The sequence below is a fragment of the Colias croceus genome, chromosome 21, assembly GCF_905220415.1.
Source record: "Colias croceus chromosome 21, ilColCroc2.1".
In the NCBI taxonomy this organism is placed as follows: domain Eukaryota; kingdom Metazoa; phylum Arthropoda; class Insecta; order Lepidoptera; family Pieridae; genus Colias; species Colias croceus.
Genome location: NC_059557.1, coordinates 8,693,612 through 8,717,073, shown reverse-complemented (window position 1 = coordinate 8,717,073; position 23,462 = coordinate 8,693,612). Strand labels below are relative to the sequence as shown.

At 32.9% G+C, this 23,462-nt stretch overlaps 1 protein-coding gene across 4 annotated transcripts in view; it reads left to right on the top strand.

Moving 5' to 3' along the window:
• The window catches only part of LOC123701486 (putative oxidoreductase GLYR1 homolog), a 56,782-nt gene that overhangs the window by 19,709 nt on the left and 13,611 nt on the right, over window positions 1-23,462 (top strand). The gene's annotated exons all lie outside the window — the stretch shown is intronic.

The window sequence follows — 23,462 nt, the reverse complement described above, 5'->3', positions numbered from 1 at the left end:
CTTATTTGTTTCTTTCTTCGAATATGTAGTGAAAAAATGATTCAAACAACAACAGCAACAACAACATGTAATCCGAATAAAAACTCAATTGGCATTTTTTAAGTATATATTTAGGTTTTCTTGAAATCCGTCCCGGAAGATTTCTGGTGCCTACCTACACTAGCCGATGAACAGATAGACTTTGTCTGAAAGCATAAGCTCTACGCATAGATTAAATATGTTAATCGAAAAATAACCTTTGGACGATAAAATGTTACCTAAATCACACATAAACCTAACTAAATCGGGGTTATTTAAGTTTTGTGGTTATTTCACATTTTTCTCAATATCTTGAAAACCCCTGTTTTTATCACAAAAAAATCAATTGGTAAAAATCTTTTGAATATCGAAGAACCCTCCAAAACCACTCTGGCATTGACGCAACACTGTACTGTGGTCCATACTTTCATGGGCATTCTCCTTTGGCACAGACAATCTTAAGACCCTGAGAAAGAACATAGGCTACTTTTTATTGCGAAATATGTGCCACGGGCGAAGCCGGGGCGGACCGCTAGTTCAGAGATAAGTAATTAATATTTTTTCTATTCAAGGTTTCCATGTCTGGGCCGTGAAGAAAGGGAAAAATTATTTTTTTTCTAAAAAAGGCTCAATTTGTAAGGAATAAAACTTCCCATAGCCCTGACTGAACCTAAAACACGAAAAAAATTAAATTATTCCATATGACGTCACTATTTACATCATCCTATATTATATGCCAGATATTGTTAGCCCCGCGTAGTAAAGTCAGTTTATACCTAAAATAAATATTAAGTAAGTACAAAGACATCGCATAATCTATGACTGTCTAGCCGTCATTCGCGCGCCCCGCGCCGCCTCGCTTGGCGCACAGATTTTGTTCGTGGTGTCTGCTCCATATTAATATTATCTCAATGAAATAAAATAGGTTTTTTCTGAGATCACGCTATCCTTTCTATACGAAAAAGTAATATACTTAATTATATATCTGGAAAATTGAATCGAATCAATAGTTCAAAACCATTATTTACATTTATGAGAAAATAGATAGGTTGAAGTTGTAGGCTTACTCTAAAATTTTAAATGAAATTTATTTTCTATGATTATGTAAGGAAACCCGCACTTTAAAACATATTCTATGATTGTTACAGATAGCATAAAATCTCGGGCTTATCAAAGTAAACGTCGAGGTATTTTATAGTTTGTAAAGGCTATTTTCTCACGATTTCACACTAAACTTCGCATGATTACGGGGAAATTTAATATTAACCGTATCTTTGAAGAATATTTTGTTATATTTTGTAGTAGGTATAGATGATATGTTTACGATTTGTGATTTGTAGAATCGATGTGTATGTATTTATAGATAAAAATCGAAGTCCATATACCTTCCTGCTTAGGTTCTTAGATAATGGATTTAGGATTACTTATAGATATATCATTTATCGTGACATTAAAAGAAATAATAATTATTATTTTCTAAGTCTTAGTAAGTAATTAGGTGTGGTAATCTTTTTTAAATTGCGCTTACGACCATTTTATAAATAGGTATTTCTTTGATAACGGAGGCAATAAGTCATTTACTGATATACCTATGAATGATAATTCTATTTCAATTACTTTAAAGATTAAATTAGTAAATTAACAAATTGACCTACTTTCGTATACGAAAACAATTTTTTACACGCTTTATATTAGCTTCACCTGTATGTTTGTATGTTTGTAACCGACTTCTTTGGGCGCGATTTTGACCCACTTTAAACGGCCAGATTTCGTTCAAACTTTGTAGATTTATTGAGGACCGATGACAATACACTAATTTGATAAAATTTTCTATTTTTTAGTTCGGTTTTCTATAAAAAGCGTGTTTTTTAGTTTTTTTTAACTATTATTATTTAAGGAAAATTATCGTTTGTCTAATTTAGTATGTAGTAAGTTTCAATTAGTGTTTGCTATTGGAACTATGTATTTCAAAATGTTTTTGCAGTGTCATGGCGAAGCGATAAATTTTAATTGAAACTTTTCTAGAGACAAAAACTCGTCGTTAACTAAGGTGACGTTTATAGGAAACTATACTTTTTCCTCAAATTAATTAAAATATTCTAGACTTCGATCAATAGCATTGCAGTTTCAACTCTCAAGTTCCCTACAAAACAGTCTTTGAATGATTAGCTCTTATAAATTTTATAGTAAACAGACGTAACCTTCTCAGGGGTGATGCTCTCAATTTCATTCTTATGAAAATATAATAAGAACGAGGGCTTAAGGGCTCTATGACCTTTGGTTGCGTCATCGTTGTGATATCTTTATAAGTTTAAATGTATAGAAAGGACTTTCTATTTTATACTGGGGTTCATTCTATGAAGATTATAATATGCTATTTGCTTGCCCGCGGCTTTCGTGTGAATCGTTTCTTATAAAAATGTGACTTTATTAAAAACTCCAACTAAACTTATTTAGATTATTTAATTTGATGCAAAATAGGATGTCTAATTGAAGACAATGTAGTCATTACATGCAAGCTTAGTTTTCTAATAATAGGATAGATTAAAGTGGTTTTCCTGACAGGGATAATAGGCTTGAACTTTATGGTGGGTACGCCTACGTAATGTAACCTTTGCATGTTGTTAGCAATGCAGTTATAGATAGAACCTTGGTACTGGAAAGTGGAAACCTCAAGTCAGCTGAATTCATGTCCCCTAGAGATGTGGGTTTGACATCGACGTATCTACGCACGATGTAAATATTAATAAATTATTTGTGGGAAAAAGGAATGTTAGGGTTCCGATAGACGCTAATGCCTAATACTAATTATTATGATCTATATTAATTAAAATTAATCAGAAGTTTAACTAAGCTAATGCCCCAAAAATGGTGTGATAAGGGTACCTTCATATCCTAAAAAATATAATCGAAATCTACAGAATGTTCCTATAATTGTTTTTTTGCTTTTGATAAATGGCCTTGTATAAGCTAGAAGTAATTGTAGTTATCACAAATACTTATCTTTTAAAGATAGATCAGCATTGGTAAGGATTAAGTTTGTATTGGAAATTTCCAAGCGCCATCAATATCAATAAAAATTCTCTTTCAAGTCTCTAATCTGATCAATTATTATTTCAGCCTCCGTGAGGTTAGCGTTGATCTTAAATCATATTTATAGTAGTATTATTTTTGTTAGAACAGCCCACGTCGCGACTAGGAACTATTTTCGTCATCCAAAATCAATAGGACCGGAGAGGACCGGAGTATGGCTTTTTTGTATGTGGAATGAACTGCCAAAAGCACGTCAAGTTCGTGTGACGCGGTAGGGGATTCCGAACCTTGATAAATTACTCGCCAATGTGTTACAGTCGTTACTCGAATTGCGATTTTAGTGGCAGTAAAAAAGCTATTTTGGGCTATTAACGGGTTAGCTAGAAAAAAGTGTTCACTTCGCTTTTACTGAGAAATTCGGCATACGTTTTACATTATGTTTAGAAGTCTAGGTTCGGTTTGGTGTTTATTTTGTGAGATTCGGGAGTTTTATAAGCATTTTTACGATATTTGCCCGAAATATATCTAAGAGTACATGTAACTCAAGTCGGAGTAAGAATAATAATTTTCGTTCGTACGTGCAACGAAATATTATTAGCGTAGGTCGCGGATTACTAACTAGTCGATATTTATTTCTGAAATAAGAATTCATAAAAGTGTCATTATATATTTGTTCTTGAGATATAAGCTCCAGGAATTACAAGGTCCAGCACTAATTACATGTTCTGGGATTATTGTATGTATTTAGTTCAAGGAGGAACTAGATCGCCCATTTCTATTAGTAAATAGTGTAACAATGTCGATATTGTAATAGAGTCACGTACAAAATATTTTTGTAGACGATTTGGAAGATTTCCAACTTTGCAAAGACAGGTACAGCAGTTGACTCTCAGTAAGTTTGGCTTAGCGCAGTGCCAGTGCAACTTTGTTTATATATATTGAAAATGCAAATTTTTCTCCATTGTATTGAGACCTTCTTGTTTCAGTTACATATAGAAAAGACCTTGTATCTTAGAAGAAACAATTTTCTTAGAAAATATCGTAAAGAATACCTAGTTCCTTAGAGATATCTCTGTCTAAAACTAGTAGAGTCGGTAGTTATAAAATGATCCTATTAGGGAAATTTACGTCCGTTCTGTTCTATCTTTCATTTCTCATTTACATCTCACAAGAAACTCATTATTTTATGCTCTCCGTTTAAGATAGTGGTTATTTGTTAGGTTTGTTATATTTATCTGCACTAATATTATAAAGATGAAGAGTTTGTTTGTTTTTTTGAACGCGCTAATATCAGGAACTACTGGTCCGATCTGAAAAATTATTTCTGTGTTAGATAGCCCATTCATAAAGAAGGCTATATATCATCACGCTAAGACAAACAGGAGCGAAGCCACGCGGGTGAAACCGCGGAGCGCAGCTAGTTCGTGATAAATTAGGTTCTTTGGTTGTGCTAAAGATGACATTATTGTGGATGCCATCTATCTCCATCGCTTATGAGATGTTTCGACCTATTTTCCCTCTACCTTATTCCATTCATCATTCTACACAAAAGCGGTAGTTAAATCGAAGAAGCTCTCCTTTTCCGAACGTTTACCATCAATTATTAGTGGCCGAAGTTTTTTTCGTCCTAAAATGTGTGAAATAGGGCAGATCTATTGTTTCACGTGTTAGCGTTGATCGATCTCTGTCAGGCTTTATCTACGTGACACGAACGCTTATCATTCGTTGTGTGATGTGTCCCCGAAATTAATGGGTGCGTTTTAGTATGAATTATATGCTCTCTTTTACCGGGATTATGTTTTATTATGTAATTGTGCTGCAGATCTAGAATTGCGTACTTTAATTGACGTATGATTGCTCTGAAAGCGCCCCTTTATGTTTTGCTCAAGTGTAAAACTACTTAATTATACTGGAAATAGCATTTATAATGCCTACAAGGTATATAGTTTATGAATATCGTATGTTTTCTCAACGTGTTCTAGCAATATTTCATTACTGTTTAAAATATGTAGACATAACTATATGAATTTTAGCAAAAACTAGATATTTTTCACCGTTTACTAAGAATTTCGCTAGTGATTGAATTATTTGACAGCGCTCACATAGATTCTGTTCTTACGTTCTTACCTACAGAAATTATATTTTTTAGTCGGAAAATGTTCATACAATAATTCTCTTGAGTCTTGAGCACTTCGAGTGGGATCTTGACGCACGGCCTCCCCGACGAATAACTCTTTGATGTCTGAGATTTTCTCTAATTTAAAAGTTTTCTTCATAATATATTATTTACAGTAAATACGCTCTTCAAGCATTTGATCCAAACGTTAAGAGATCTACTGATTGTGCTATTTTTTTCAAATGTTTGTAAATTATAAATTACCAACATCAAAAAGTGCGAATGGATAAATTTATATTGGTCTAGAAATATCTAAGTGTTATGGATTAGTAGTATTCAAAGGATAATAAAAAAATACTAATATTATCTGACCCAGAAAATGTAATGACATTTTACCAAATAAGAAATAGAAAGTGTTCTATAATAAGATAAGCGTTATAACAATAGGCGTGGGTAGTCCCAAGGACTCGGATTAAGTAATCTTCGTGTAGGTCTTTAGTTTGTCGAATATACTGCCTAAAACAATATTGTATACATTGCTGGCTCATAATCTGTATCTTTGTCATTATCTATCATAATGTAATACATTTGCAGCAATGAACAGAAAACTATGGATAGATAACGTAGTTCTATTGCTCGCCGAGACGTGATATGACGCATTGGTTTTGTATAATGTAATAAATAGTTTTTCCATACTTTTATATGAAACTGATACAATTATACGATGTGTGTTGGAATAATCCGTATTACGGTTCATTCATTACTTATTTATGGTTGTAATGAACAGAGGTTTGGAGAAAATACCCATAATTATTCGAATGTTAATATATTCGCACTTGTAGAAGATTTCGTGAATAAATAATTAGTTTTAGACGTATTTATCCTACAATTTGCGTAGTGCGATACAAATATATGTAGTCCTTGTTTTAAAATTGCGTATTGGAACCAGTTATTTAATTTATTTAAATAAAAAACAACAAATAGGTGCCTGGTACATAAAATATTCTACATTAGCCGTATTTAACAAGCGCCTAATTTTAAATTTTCTTTGAGATACAATTTTGTAGGATAAATATATACAATAATTAAGAAACGAGTCTCTTTTAATGAATATGGAGTATGAATCTAACGTAATATAACAGTTTTGAAAGAGCCTTAGTAGAAATGTTTTGGGGTAACTGATATAAGTATCATAATTCGATCCAATTTTTGAACCCTGCAATGACCTAGTAGTTTCGTAGTCTTGACCTCGTGACCACGGTCTAAATGTTTAACACTTTAATTATTAAATGAAATGAAATGAAATGAAATCATTTATTAGGTACACCACATTGACACATAAAACATAAGTAACAAAATTAAAAAAAAAAAGAAGAAAGAACAGAACGCAAAACAGAGAAAATAATAATAAATTTGTGTGGCGACCTAAATGGTGAGGCCCTCAGCATATGTCATGCCGACATGGTCGGCATAACGCTGGTTTTCAGTGCCCCCCACAAGACAACAGGGCAGAAGCCCAAAGTGTCCCCTAACCGTGACTATTACTAATAATACCTATACAGGAAAAATAATAAATAGATACTAAATAGAAACAAAATCCTCTACAGAATTATACATATTATGAACATATAAAAACAAAAAAATTATAATAATAATAAATAAAAATAAAATACATATAAAATAACATAATAAATAAATAAATAAATGTATATTAGCCCTATATACAACGCAACTAGGCTTGTTTGACGAATTCGTTTATCAAGTGTGCTTTATATTTATATCTGAAAGCATTTTTTGACACTGACTCACGTATCGGCGGCGGAAGATTGTTCCAGCACTTCGTTGCGTTGTATACAAAACTACCTCTAAAAGCAGTTGTATGGAACTTTGGCATAACTAGCATGTACGTGGACCCTCTTGTGAAGTGCGAACCTTTTCTGTCTCTCATCCATCTCAGCTTACAGTAAAGGTATTTAGGCATCTGGGATGTTACCACTTCAAAAAGCATGACAGCGAAGTGAAGGCGTCTGCGTCGTTCCATGTTGAGCGTTTTTGCCTTGATCAGATACGGCGTAACGTGATCTCTCGAAGGTATGTCCCAACAGAAACGAGCGCAGGCGTTCTGAACGCGCTGTATTGCAGTCTTAGTTTTTTCAAGCAATCTTGTACCGTACATGGTGTCCGCGAAATTGAATTTCGAGAGTATAAGTGCCTCGCACAGCCTTGAACGTAAGGGTGCGGTAATGTAGGATTTTATACGATACAACAGCTTTAATCTATAGAAACAGTTTGAAATGGTGGTATGAATGTGTTTCTCGAACCTCAAATTTTCATCGAACACGATCCCAAGATTGCGAGCTTCCCTAACGCGTTCAATCAACTGCCCCTCTACACTGATAAGCGGATTATGTTTCGCCACTTTTTCAACCAAAATCGGTGTTCCCAATAACATAAATTTGGTCTTCGCAGGATTAATAATAATATATTAGGTACACCTACTGTATTGTAAAATGCGTATAGCTTTGAGGAAGGAAAACAATTATGATTTGCCGTTTGAATGATTTTGGCGTTTGGCATGGTAATTCTTATTATTTACAAAGGAAAATTTATTGGTGATAAAATTACATCAATGTGAATTACTTACTTCTCTGTAATTAATTTCGAAGTAAAGCAAAATTCATCAGGTGCTGAAACCAGTAGGTACCTAATTTTGTATTTAAAATTTTGCTATGGAACAACTGACCGATAAATTAACTTATCTAACAACTAACAAACATTATATTGTAACAATTATCAATATTAAATTTAGCTATCCATCATACATGATATTTAATCCCTACTAGCATCCGCCCGCGACTCCGTCCGCGCGGATGTCGGTCTTCGCGTGGATGGTTTATTTCTCCATTTTGAGTAACTCACAATGATATCTTATAAATATCTATTGGACCCAAATACGGCTAGGCCTATAATAATACGCAACGTGTGTTCGCAGTTCTACAGAACAACGTCTATGGATAAAACTGAAAAATTAAGATTAATTTTTTTCTACGTATTTTTCCAGGATAAAAAGTATCCTATTTTACGCCCAGGATAATAGGTAAGGTATAATTATACCAAGTTTCATCGAAATCGAACCGTTAGTTTTCACGTGATGCCTTCACATACAGACAGACAGACAGACAAAAATTTTTTTAATCACATATTTGGGTTTGGTATCGATCCAGTAACACTCCCTGGTATTTATTTTTTCTATATTTTCAATGTACAGAATTGACCCTTCTACAGATTTATTATATGTATAGATTCCTAAACCTATACCTGCATGATATTTAGTTCAGATAATACGGCCATAATTCTAGAGATCCTTCGAGACGTAAGACGTTGAAGCCCCACGGTTCTAAATATGTACTGGGTGTACTGGGGTCAAGATAACCTCGTTGTCTCCATGGTATATAAATAACAACGCACGTGAATTTTTTCCGCCTTCACCACACGGGATTACGCATTTTGTAAATGTCACCCGACTCTTTCACACTTATGGGATAAAGCGAGATGCATATAGCGGGGGAAACCATTCATAAGATGCAGTTAATCTTGGATTTCAAATTGATATGATTCTGTCCCTTTCTATAGGAAGTGCCCGTAATTTTTTTATGGGCGAAATGACCTATATTTTTTTAACAAACCGTATTAATGTGAGATCTATAACGTGTGTTTTGTTAGTTTTACTGTTGTGATTTTGATTGCAATCTCACCACGATATAAGGTATAATTCTTAAGCGTTATCCATTTTCACAGCTGTTCATACATTCTTTACGTTAGAAGCCTCATTCTTTAAACTGCCTAAATCTAAATATGAACTCGAATTAAATCGAATACATTACTGCATTGCTTTTCCTAATGACTTCTAACGATCCCGCTAATGTATAGTAATTTATATTGAACACAAAGGCTTAGAGTCTCATTAATACATGTTCTGTCTCTTTCTCTGAAAGGTAGAGAAGCCATTGGAAGCTCACGTGTACCGCAATTTTAGCGAACCTGCCCTTGTGCTTTATGGCTTCGGCAATATTAAATTGTTTAATGGAAAATTTTCTACGTAGCTGTTCATTAATATTGGCTGTAGTAGAAGAATAGCAAGGTAATTTGATTAACTTACTTCAGTCTCCAGCCCGCGGCTCGTTTGAGGGTTAGGTAATTTATAGTAGGAATAGTCTATGTGCTTATGCAGGCTGTACTAATCTGTGTCTGTGCTAAATTGCATCCAGATCTAATTAGATATTTTTGCGTGAAAGATTAATACCTAAAGCTAAAATTTAAGCATAGCGAGAACGAACCGATATGCCCAAGTAATACAAATTTCAGTAATGCGAATAACCAATAGGCAATAATGCGTTTATGCACCATGTTATGTACAATATTATCTAATTAATTCTAATTACGCATGGCATACATAATATTTGCTAATGTACGTTGAAGTAACCAGCTTGTGTGGGTGTAGGTATAGGTATGTGTGTGTGTGCTCGTTATCGGACGTACGAGGACGTTAGCAAGTTATTTCTGTTTGTTCCCAAAACTAATTAAGTCTTTCATCAGCATTCATTAAGTTTGAAAGTATTAACAACATTTTTAAAACTCGGAGACGGTAAAAATTCCATTATGTAGCGGAGTTTGAGTTAAAATTGTGATTGACTAGCTTATAGCCCGCTGTTTTGTACGCGTGTAATGCTCATTGTACAAATACAAACAAATTTATACTTACCCTTTACTCATACAATGTATTACGTCTTTAACTTTATCCTAATTTCATTCCACCCTCAAAATCGATAAAGCCTCTTTGATATGGAAACAACATACATACTTCGGAAGTTTATATTGAATCTAATTCGCAAGTCAATACACCAACATCTTATAATCCCGTCTAAATGTCAATGTCGACCGTTTTCGTCCGTTCCTCAATGGAATTGGTATTCAAGACTCGCGCCACCGTAATTGAAATTGTTCATACATATTCTGTAATAGTATAATCGATAAAACGATAGCTCGTAGAATATCGCCGCTAAGAACGATATACGTAACTGGGTGACAATATTTGTGTTTACTATACAAAAATGTATTCATAAATATTGATAATTTTCCCTCAATACGATAATACTAATATCATAAGTAGATTCGATTGTGTTAATAAATGGTATTAATTACAGTAAAGTGCTGATACAATCAGCTGATGTCGTAACTAGGTCTCGGCTCGCATGCGAATTTCGTTACGGTTTCATTATTTATAAGTAACTGTTGGTTACTTGTTCTAATTTTTTAATTTTACTGTTTCAATAGATGTCAAGTATACGGTAGAGCGACTTGATAGCGAGTATTAAAATTTGTATACGGAAATTGTTACGTCATGTGTTTTAATTTTCGTGTCAGTGACTAATTCAAAACATTATACTGTTAAATGTTTATTTTTAATTCTTGGATAGTCACTCACTTAAAATACAACATCGTACTGGTAAAAAACGAATAGGATTGGATACTAAAAAGTTTTCTGTCAAAAGAAGGCAAAAGAGTTATTTATGATTCACAAATCACAACACTCAATCCGATTTATACCATTCGAACTAACAGAAGATTGATAAAAATATATGCGACCTGAATTGCAGCGATTTGAAAGCCAAATTCAATGGCAGGTATAAAAAGAATATAGGAATAGTAGTACACAGAAGTTGTACAAGTGAAATATTTAGAGTGATACGAGTCAATGTGAGCTGGCCCATTTGGCAAGTTGAGCAATTGACGGCGCCGAGTGACCACTGGCGAACCAATTACCAATCACGGTGATTGTGACGTCTTGATGAATTTATTGAATATTTATTAGGGAATAAGGAATACTGGTTCAATTGAATAATAAGGAAAGTCAATTTTAAGCTATTGCATAGCTTCTATCGCGGGGACCGAATCGAGAAATTCCGTAACGAAAAAACCTCACGCTCCCCACTCCGACGGGCGGAGGTGTGGCTTGAAGGCATAGCATGCAATAGCTTTACCGCGGCAGTCCCCGAGTGCCACACGTCTTTTTTACACGCTTTATATTAGCTTCACCTGTATGTTTGTAAACGACTTCTTTGGGCGCGATTTTGACCCACTTTAAACGGCCAGATTTCGTTCAAACTTTGTAGATTTATTGAGGACCGATGACAATACACTAATTTGTTAAATTTTCTATTTTTTAGTTCGGTTTTCTATAAAAAGCGTGTTTTTTAGTTTTTTTAAACTATTATTATTTAATATTATGTACTATGTTTAACTGGCACTTTGTAGCATTTAGTTAACATTTTACATCGAAATTGATGTTATGGTCATGTAGATGAGATTCCAAAAGTAATTTAGTCTAATGTGCGTAATCAACTAATTGGTTTTGTTAGACTAAGTTGCTATGCTATTCAATCGATGAGTACATACGTTGTGTGGAAACAGTAAATATCACGATTATCATAACGAAGTGAATTCGTTAACTGTGCCTGTACGCTAAGCAACGAAGATCAAACGCTTTGTTTCTGTTTACGTTTCACAACCTTTCAAATATATTATGTTTGTTTCAGAATTAAATGTCATGGTAGCAAACACAATAATACATTTGACAAGTAGCCTCGTATGATGTATCTGTGGATGTATCCTCGTTTGTATGTTGATTGAAGTTATCGCAAACAGTTATAATTACAACCGCAAGAGGAATGTAGACATCACTATATATTCTAACTCATAGAATAGACAATACAAAGGTACGGCAGATGCTTTCAAGTGAGCCGTCTCGCCGTCTAACAGTAAAAAATCACTACCTGACCTATATTGTTAAATGGTTTCGGTTTACTGAGTCATCTAATAGTCTTCACTTTGCCATCTTTCTATACTTAGGGTCTTAGGAGTATGTACATAAAGTTTAATAAAACGTAAACAGATTACATATTTATATTTTTTGATTCAAAAAAGTGGTATAGAAAGTAAACAACAATTAATAAGGATAAAATAATACATGCCAATACTATTACCTGATGATACCTTAATTATCAGTAAGAAAGAAAATTTTCATATTTAAACGTTTATTTAACAAATTTTAACAGTTTTCCTTACTAAAATGGTGGCTGAAAGTTCTTTACATCGGACGCAGGTCGCAGTGTTCAAGTTTTCACGGTCGATAAGCATCACGCTGCACGCATGCACCCCGAACTTACAGATACGACCTTGGTGCACTAGCGAGCAAATATTGACTTTTACAAGGCTAGTTGTGGTAATTGTTGTTACTGATTATGCTATCAGTATATCCTCGCAGTTTTCCTTGTTGGTTCGATGTGTGATTTATTGTTTTGTTTATAAAGTACTAGCTTACCGCCCGCGGCTTCGCCCGCTTTGTCTCAAACCTCATACATTATTTACTAAAACTATCCTCTTGAATCACTCTATCTATTAAAAAAAACCGCATCAAAATCCGTTGCGTAGTTTTAAAGATTTAAGCATACAAAGGGACATAGGGACTACAGAGAAAGCGACTTTGTTTTATCGGATTTGATGAAAATTATCAGTATTATGATAGAATCAGAATAACATATAAGATATTGATTACTAGCTTATGTTCTCGGGTGAAACCGCCGTACACAGCTAGTACCTATAAACAGTTAACGATGGTATATTATACAATACATAATATACATGCTGTGATGGTATTGCGTGTTAGCCAAGTGTTTGAGAATCTTCGCCCCAGCCAAGTTTAGAGCTTACACGAATGCACCGTACCGCAATTTCCACTGCATTACGTGTTATTTGTGTGGAATATATAATGAAAGCTGAAATAAACTCTTATCTAACAGGTGGAGCTATGAGATTTATGTCCAAGATATATCTAAGGCCAAATCAACGTAATAAAGAATTCCGAAAGATTTTTCTGTATAAATTCCAGACAGGCCAGTTTCAGTAAATTTATATTAGCATTCTTACAAAAAAACAATTTTACTCATTATCTTACATGAACACAGCAAAATTGTAAGTCGATATGTTTTACCGCTAGTTGCACTTTTGACCTTTAGGGTGGAAGTAGATTTGATGAAATTACACGAAACGGATGAAGCTGTCTGCATTACTTTGCATATTGCTACGATATACAGCTTTATTAGGGACATTATTCCATATTTGCCTTGTAAGCTAAATTTATTTTAAAGGCCAAATAGAAATTGCTGGGCTAGAAATTATAGGTTCTCTTTATCGATAATTTGAACTTTGTTTGAACTATAGTCTTGAAATGTTGCCTTTATTTCCTTCTACCTTCTTATTATTAGTGATAATGAAGTGGTAAAAGGTATAAATGAAGTTGTATAACTTCCGTTTTCCAAGGTTACATGACGAAGTGAATTTTCATTATTACCAATTTATCAATATCAATTATTAACAGCATAAAAACAACATTCAGGAATAAAATTAAAGTGTATTTAAAACTAAACCTAATTAGAAACCTTTAATCAAGTTCATTTTAAACAAAGGAAAAATTAATGAACTTTCGTTCGGAATCCCGCTAAAGCCTTTAATTTCAAAAGTTACTGAAAGGAACTGAACGTTGGAAACCTCAACGGATTTATTCGTGTAAAAAATCGATGAAGACTCGAGCCTGTAGCGAGGCAGAATATAATATATATTGGAAACATTAAAGATTAAGAATTATGTCGATAGAATGTAAAGTTTCCATACATGTGAAGGAACCGTTGCCGGCTCTTCTCCATAGAACTGCTTTCCGAATCGGTGGTAAATGTTAAAAATATGTAAAAATATGACGTTAAAAAGTGCTTCTCGAAGAAGTCTAATTGAATAAATACCTAAATGTTTGAGTTTGAACTAAAGACGATTATATTCCAATGTTATATTTCGTGTTATCGGTTTTTGTGGGCCAGTTATTGACTTGTGTAGCGTGAAGGTGAAGTATTTAGGTTCGTCAAATTGATAGGACGAACGTTTTTCGAGTATGTAATTTGTCGTTGTTAGTTATTTTTATAAGTATTGCCATGCCATAGTTAAGGGCTTATTATAAGTGTTGCCATGAACTGTATGAATTATGTAATTAGTAGTAGTTACCAGTTATTGTACCCACTACCAATAATTAGATATATTCACGGTCTAAAGGAAGCAAAAGTCTTCAAACACCAAATTCTTTCGAAAATCTCATCCATCCATTAAGATAAAAAAAACTATTTCGTTTATCGTGGATATCACAGTGTATGTATATAAATACTAAGACACACAACGCTAATCAGACGCTAACTAAGATAATAATGTCATTGTTGGTTGTTTTATATTGTGTTCTCACGTTTTATATATAACTAGATTTCCGCCGGCGGCTTCGCCCGCGTTTTCAAAGGAAAACCCACATAGTTCCCATTCCTGTGGGATTTCCGGAATAAAACCTATCCTATGTGTTAATCCAAGTTACCCTCTATATGTGTGCTAAATTTCATTGTAATCGGTTCAGTAGTTTATGCGTGAAAACCATACATACATACATACAAACCTTTCCTCTTTATAATATTAGTATAGATTAAAGTTTCTATATTCCGAGCATTTAATAAAACAAAGGAGAATGACCACGGGTGGTATCGGTAAAATTTGAGTTGTGCCACGTATTCGTGATATTGTTAATTCCTATTTGTATTTATAATGATCATATGTATCACTATTAAGTCTTAATTATACCGGATAAATTGAAATAATATTAAAAGTTTGTGTTTTGAAACATGTATGACCACGTATGGAATCGGTAAAATACTAATTGTGTCACGTGTTCGTGATATTGTTAATTCCTATTTGTATTTATAATGATCATATTTATCACTATTAAGTCGTAATTATACCAAATAAATATAAATAAAAGTAAAAGTTTTTGTTTTGACACATATATCTATCTCTCTTGCAAGCGTCCTGCGTCTTATGTCATACCTAGTTTCTATTTGAAATGAATCTTGAATGAATGTGTTCGACGCAATGTTCGACGTAATTTATTTTGAAATAGGTAACGTTTATTACGATTTACTTTTCACATTTGTCTTGTAAATTAAAATATTACCTATGTAATAAATGTAAAACTTAACGTTCATCGTTAGTTTAAACTAGATAAAGTATTTTTTTGAAGTGTTGAATAAAACTATTGTTTTATTTTTATTGTCGCGAACTGCGGCTTATTTATATAAAAACTTTAATCGTTTCTAAAAGTACTAACATCAAGCTTTAAATTGAGCTATATTTCATCTTGACACAATAAGTTTGATTGCGATACCAAGTGCCATAGTCACTTGGGCAATCTCCTTTCAATGTTTAAAACGTTTCTTTAATCTTCCTATCTATTCGTGATGTTACACAATTCGTTCAATACGTTGCTCGTTTTTTTCTTGTTCGTTCAAGACGTCAGAAATTCTGTCCAACATATTTTGTCCAGAATAAAGGTAACCAAACTCCTTGTAAGTTATCGTCTCTCTTTAGTAATCTCGTCATTATTGATTCCGCTGGCTTCAAGGTTACCTGGAATAAATTTATAAAAAGATGTTGATAACTATACATGCATATTAATAGCAAATACATTTCTTTGTTAAGATTTAGGATTGAATGGTGATGCAGTGATCACTGATGACAAAGAACTAGAATATACATCAGGCAAAACTGTATACGATATCATCTAGGTATCAATGGGAATCATTAAAAAACCATGGGGTTTTTAACCGACTTCAAAAAAAAGGAGGAGGTTATCAATTCGGCCGGTATATTTTTTTTTTTTTTTTTATATATGTACACCGATTACTCCGAGGTTTCTGAACCGATTTACGTGATTCTTTTTTTGTTCGATGCGGGATGGTGTCGAATTGGTCCCATAAAAATTTTATTCGGATAGGCCCAGTAGTTTTTATTTTATGAGCATTTTTGTCTGTAGGTATTTGTAAATTTTGCAAGTGCAAGTTTGAAGTCGGTTGTTTTTAACGCAGTTATCACTTGTATTTCCTCACATCAGAACAATTATTTATGTAGCTTAACACAACTAAAAATAATAAATACTATATAGTTCACAATTTGTTCACTGTTTAAAAAACTTTTTTATCTATTTATGTCTAAAGTGGCAAGGTCGTTCATGTAGTACATTACTATGTTACATTTCTTGCTAATCTGGTAATGCGTCATGCGGTGAAACCATAATGTGATTAAAATAAACCGGATTATTATTATTTTTATACGGATAATAGTTGTAGTAATTACTAATTATCTACTACAAACGTTATGTCATTCGAGGAAGGATCTAATTTGAATGTCATTACACTGGTTCATTACTTTGTTTAATTTTGATGCATCTATATCACAACTAGCATCATCATCACCATTATGCCAAAAATATTAATAAATATAAATAGTAAAAACATAAGTCACATCTTTTGTAGTTTTTAAAAGAATGTCATACTTACAAATGGCTTACATTCCAGCGTTGGTTCCGTCTCAGAGATCATTAGTCACATTTGTTATCTGTGTGGTTAATTATTATCTGTAGTCATGAATGTGTATATTTGTTACACTATTATGTATTTATGTACAGATCGTGCTGAAGTGAAAATATAATGTAAAAATGTATTGACTGACCGGTTGGCTTCGTTGGTAGTGGCCCTGCCTTCCAAGCCAGAGGTCGTGGGTTCGATTCCCACCCGGGGCAAATATTTGTGTGATGAACATAGATGTTTGCTCTGTGTCTGGGTGTTTATTATGTATATAAGTATTTATTTAAAATTATTTATGTATGTTTATCAGCCATCTGGTTTCCATAACACAAGCGAAAGCTTAGTATGGGATCAGATCGTGCCGTGTGTGAAAATTGTCCTGAATATTTATTTATTATTTATTTATTTAGATCTAGACAGACAAAAAATAAATCGAAATTTTTCCAATTTACAAACTTTTGCCATTTTTACTTTAGCTCCAGGCTTTCATCGCTTCGCATTTAGGTTAATTCTATCCGCATGTATAACAAATTTACATAAATTTCAGCTTTACTCGTTAAATAGTTCTTGCGTAAAAGCGTGATACACATACAGAATTTCAGTTTATATTTCTTAGCTTAGTGGAAAGGAAAATTTTTATGCCAGTTATATAACTTCTTATGACTTGCTTCTAGCGACATCCTTACGATTGCGAAAGGTGATAGGGATTGAAGACGAATAAGTGGATTATAAAATTTCCTTGGCAAGAAGTAAGGTTTCACAAACACCCACCAGGAGAAATAAGCGATATCTTGACAATAGAATAATTAGTCTAAAAATTTGCTGGTTTGTTATAATACCTTTAGAAACAGAAGCTAGAATTCTTTGAGTCGACGTCGATTAATTTGTCGACGCAAACGTATAACTCAGAGCTTAATTAATTTAAGGGTTGCCACTTGCCAGATTCCTTGATGATTTTGCGTACCTAGTTTGAAACCCTTACCAAAGGACAGAACATATTATTCGGAAGTACCAAATTGTTTTATTGTTATTTTAATGACTGATTTATTAAAATAACTACATGCTTAAAAAATTTCATCAATATTTTGCTCAAAAGAAAATTTTGCGTACCAGTAATACTTATAAATATTGTAACTTAATAGAAGTAATGATGTCTATGTCTAACTAGCGAACAAGAAAGAGCGACCCTGGGCGATTGTCCTGTGAACCATAGTTACATGAGGACATAATGCAGTTAGAATACAGTTCAGAAAAGGATCTAGCAAAGTAAATAGTACCTAGTTAAATAATTATAAAACATACAAAAGCGGTGACCTTGACTCCTGAACTACGTGTAACATGACGCAGATTCGTTAGACATTTCCTTATCTATCTAGACACGCGGCAGCGTGTCAAGCCGAGTTCAAGCGAAGAGAACTGGCGAGCAGCAGCCGTGTGTATATTTACACGAACCATTTCGAGCCACTTTTCACCCCCTTATAACTCGAAAACTATTTAAGTTATATAAACCAAATTTGGTACATATCAAGAGGACCTCAAGATAAACAAGAACCTTAAATTTCATAAATACAGATTAAACAGTTGCGTAGATATTAATATCCAAAAATCGCAATTTTTAAGACTGACTGACTTATAGACATATACAAAACCTAACCCACTTCCAGATGACCTAGAAAGTTCAAATTTTGTAATCAACTAGGTAATAGTGAGTGTACAAAGGAAAAAATCAGAAAATACTGAATTTCTTTGTATTTAATTTTTTTTTCAATGAAATAAATTTTGTTTGTATGGAAAAATGGAAAAGTTTAAAAAAAAAGAAAATAGTATATTCACCTTACTAGTCTTAAAAAATAGATCAAAACTAATCAGTGGCCGAAAAAAATTTTGAAATCCATCAATAAATGACTGAGATATAGATTATTGAAGTTTACATATTTTAGGACGAAACATCTGTAGATTCGAAGCGCCTCTGACATCACACTCACTCGCGCTAGTATCGCTAGGGCGGATTACTTCGATTGCATGATTTCTTTATTCAAAACTGTTATTAAACGTAAAATAAAAGAAAATTGTAATAAAAATATTGCCTTTATTGCTCTGTATGAGCTAAAAATAATATATATTTTTACATATTCACATTTATTTATTCTTTATTTATGAGTGTTTAGTTTAGTTTTAATTTCAGTGTAAATAAATAAATAAAATCTTTATTTTGCTTTAAACATGGTATTCAATGGTGATACAATTATATTAATAAAGCACAAACATGTTTAGCCAATACAAGCATGCAAAAATAATTACCATAAATGGTGTATTGGAAGAAGGCTTCGTCGAAGGTCGAAATGATTTAATTTGCGTAATATTAATATGAGTGAAACATCTTTAGGCGCGTTTAGAGTAAAATTTCAAGATCGCGTCATGGCAAAACTGTAACGTCATGGAGTAAGGCGACGATTCTTCTACAACGATCTTTGCATCTTGGTAATAGTGTGTGTACAAATTCACGCTGGATGTTTAGAAAATCATGTAATCTTTTAAACAGAAAACGAGTTTAAAAAATTGCAGATAATGACGGGGCAATGTGCGCTGACATTCATAACATACAAGAAAATATAGAAAATAATACTAAACAAACCATACAGAGAAACCGCAAGAAAAAAAAATCGTATATAAAAAGTATTATATTTATAAAGTAAATCAAATTTGCTGAGTAATTTTCTGTACAAAAAGTAATGATATCCCACCAAAAACATAAATGTAAAAATTGGAGCCGAGTTCAATCGTTGCGTTGACTTAATTTGCCAAAAAAAGAAATGAGATCTAAATGTGTGCCAAGTTCTGCAGACAGTCCAGAAATTTATTTACAAAGATGTATTAAGTTCTTAGGTTGACTGAAAACTCAATTGTTTTATTTTTTCTTAGAAAACAATGTTTATTCCAAAATAATTATATTATTCAAATTAAAAAAGTTATATATTTATGTTTTTGGTGGGATAATTACAATTACACTATACAAAGCAATGATATTTTATGTATAGATACGTTATATACTCACAATATATCCAAAAAAAATGCTTCATATGCAGTGTCAGGCACACACAAATACAAGTTTCATTTTACTTAATTTATTACATTGACAGACTGTATAAGAGAGATGGCTATAATAAAATGATATAAACAAAAAAGACAAAGATAGTTTGTCACTTCCGCGCAGGTGTAAGCAAAAGTCATAAGAATTCACCAATTAAATATAAATAAACAAATAGTTGCCATGGCAATTGGCATAGACTAACGACACAGAAGGTTCAATGTTATAGATGTTTCGTTTCCTGCACACGTAAACAAATGTGACAATTTCATTTAAGTACTATTTAATTATTATTATGAAGTTGTATTAAAATGAAAAAAACTTTTTTGGAGATATAACTGTATTAAGCATTTATTACTAGCTGTGGTGTTCGTTTTCGGTCATCATCATTTCACCCGATAAACACCCACTGCTGAGCATAGTCCTCCTTATAGAACTCCATACGGACTGATCTTACGATATTCGTTTCAAGGCAGTTCCCGGAACCCGTACAAGGTCATCACTCCAACTTGTAGGATATAATAATAGTGGTGCCTAGATGAAAAAAAGTATGAAATAAAAGAAAGGATGAAGTATTATAAGCCTTTTTTATCTAAAACACAAATAAAATTTATGTTCAATAGCTATTTACAGAAAAGCAAATAGCATTTTTCGTCAGTAGCGATAATCTTTTCTTTAATGTATACGTTTATTCAACATCATTTTTGCAAACAAACATTTTTGCCATCACGATTTCATTGTATATAATAAATAGATATATTTGTTAATTACATGCACTGTGTGGATTTAAATATAAAAATAATCAAGTATTTACCCAAATCGAAATTAATAAAATAACCGTTCTATTTTCAATAATCGTATCTACATGATAATCTTTGAACACAGTGTGCGCTAGCTTTGTCACACTAGTGATTGAAGCAATGTTTTATCCCTTTCATTATTTCAATACAAGTGTCAAGCAAGTGTCATTCATTAATAATTGCAAATTGTTATTTTTGCTCTAAAATTATAATATTTTAATACATTTACCTGTGATATGATATTCCTCTATCTTTCTTTATTTTACTATCGTAATTTGTGCACTTTCTGAACACACAAGAAGGCATTATTGATAATTTTAACGTTTATATCAGCATGTACGTTCGCTGTCACAAGTCACAATCTGACTGATTCCACTGGTCCCAATTAGGACCAATTCACGGTTTACGTTTTGGTGCGTTGGTAACGTATCTACCTCTTGTTTCTATATATAATATCATTGATACAAAGTATGTTTTGTGCGAGTAAAGACGTTCAAAGTTTACCATCCCGCTTGAACTCTGCATCTGTTAATCGTTTTAAATTGTCTCACGGATATGACGGTCTCGACCTACGTTTTGGCTCAAAGTTTAAATAATGCAGTCTTGTTCAGAACAAGCGCACCGTAAAGATGCCAACATTCGGCCATTCGTCTTGCTACACTGGATGAGATTCATTATCTAATCGCTGCTAGATAACAAATGACGTTTTTATCCGTGGTAATTCTGTGCTCGAAGTGGGTTGGCTGCTTTGGGGCTTATGGATTTTGTGGTGTTTGCATTTGTTTACTTTGAGACTAACAGTTTTAATTGCCCTGCATTTAACGTCAATCTCTTTTATTGAAGACAGGTCTGGTAATTATAAAGAAAATCTGGGTTTATTATTGTTCAAAACCCAGATACTGTAAGGCACTTAAATGTTAAGTTTATTCCGTCATTGCATTCCTGATTTTTTTTTTAAATTCCTTATTCGAATAATAAAAGAAAACCTTGACCTACAAAATAAATTTTGAACTTTACTATTCTCTCGTGTAATACGTTATACGGTTTCTGGCTGAACTTCTTCCTTGAACTATATTTCAGCCCTATTTTTCGTTTAAAAAGGCAAAGGCCAATTTCTATTTTCAAGCTGAGAATCTTCAATCATTCAGATATTTTAATTCAAATTAAAATTTGAATTTGAAAAAGATATTTTATAGGATTATCAAATAAGTCAAAAGTGCATCTTGTGATTTGTGGATGAAAAACAAATATGAATCATTGCTCCGAACATTAACTACATTAGTAGTGTAATAAAATATTATTTTCGATACCAATATAGAAAGCCGGAACAAATATGATCATCGAGAGTATAGATTCGCTAGACGGTAATTCATATACATTGGTTTTACATATGTATAAATTGCAGTATTTATATGTACTTAAAGATGAATTTACATTATCCTTATTATTACTTCAGTTTTTGGTACATTGCGTAGGTTACATGCGTCATAGATACACATTTCCGTTTGAGACATATCTGTATGTTTAAATGTGATATAGATACTAATTATATTTATAAAAACCTGGCACTCTTTGGCCAAATACAAATTTAATTTTAAATCTATCCACCTTCTTGCTTTGTAAAATTAGGGAACAAGTTGTTGTAATTTACCATTTTTTGGTAGGTACTACGCATCTGCAAAAATTTGACACCATCTCGATTTCAATCCCCAAGCCACAAAGTTTTATAACATGATTTATGTATATACTCGGTTCAGGGATAGAATCCAAGGCCCGATGCGCTGTTCAGTTATCGACCGCTCGACCAACGAGGAACAAAGATTTGCATTACATATTAGGAACAATATTGCATATCGCATGTGCCATAATTGGCATCACTTCGTTTGAACAAGTGCGGAGTAAAGAATACGTCAATAGCTACGTCGCCAAGTTAACATCTTCCATGGCTAGAAAGGTGACGTATCATTTGACCCACTTTTTATATTTGAGGTGTGCCATTTTTGGCTTTGAAATTGAATGCCTATATAATTCTGAATAGAAATTTATTCATGTTGCTTATGAAGCGGTTCAGTATGCGTTCTTTGAAGTGTTTTGTTTGTACAGTTTTCGTTGAGAATAAATAAAATATGGATTTTATAACAGCGGTGAAGGTCGGCTAAAAGTCTATCGGATTATTCTTATCGAATCGTTTTTATTTGAGTCTCGCAGTTGATCGCTACACTGTCTGCGCCATTCTGGGATTAAAATTATCTGATGTTTTAAAAATATTGTTCTATTTATGCCAATCTTTTTCAGACTTGCTCAATATTTTGAGCACGTACAAGCATATTATTGTAAGTACAACCTGCTAACAATGGTTCTCGTTTGTGATTATATATTATGATGTTAAATTTGAAGTTACAGTACGATGTTTATCTATATCTGATGTTAACGCGATTTTTATCTATCCTTGAACTTGGAGTGCTTAATATTTTTTGTGTTATCAACACAAAAAATAGGTAAAAATATTAACTTTAATATAATATACCGTCACAAAGTAAACCTAAAACGGCAAAGATTTCTTGTATCGATAGACAATTGAAAAACTTTTTCCATCTGACGTTGATCTATGAACACCTTGTCAAATAAAAATCGATCAGCGCTATAGATTCATTATGTGTTTATCAGTTAATTAGGTCGTTGTTTTAACTGGCAGGATCTATAAATACATAAACTAGTTTGTACTGAGCATCGTGCGGTTGCGCATGCCGGGGTTATTATTTTTTTAACCGTCTTCTTTACAACAATAATATGTTTATTTTATGTACTAGCATTCTGGTCGGCTTTGCTCGTGTGTGATTTACATTATCGTGTGGTAATTTATCCCATACATAATTATATTCCATATTTCAGGTTCTATGTTA